Below are 210 nucleotides of genomic sequence, written 5' to 3'. Positions count from 1 at the left end.
CGTATTATACCAGATCTGTGGCACGGGGGGAAAGCAAAGCGAAGAGAGGAGGGGAACCATACGATAGCTCCTCTCCGACAAATTATGCCAATGGTAGGGGAAAAGACTAGAGTAAAGGTGCCGTTCTCGACAAGTGATTTGAACAATTGGAGGGATGAAGCAAAAAATTTTAGGAGAAATCCGGAGGGAGTAGCAAAGAGATTTGAACTA

This window comes from Melospiza georgiana, chromosome Z (genome assembly GCF_028018845.1).
Source record: "Melospiza georgiana isolate bMelGeo1 chromosome Z, bMelGeo1.pri, whole genome shotgun sequence".
Lineage (NCBI taxonomy): Eukaryota > Metazoa > Chordata > Aves > Passeriformes > Passerellidae > Melospiza > Melospiza georgiana.
Note: the sequence above shows the minus strand (reverse complement) of the source record.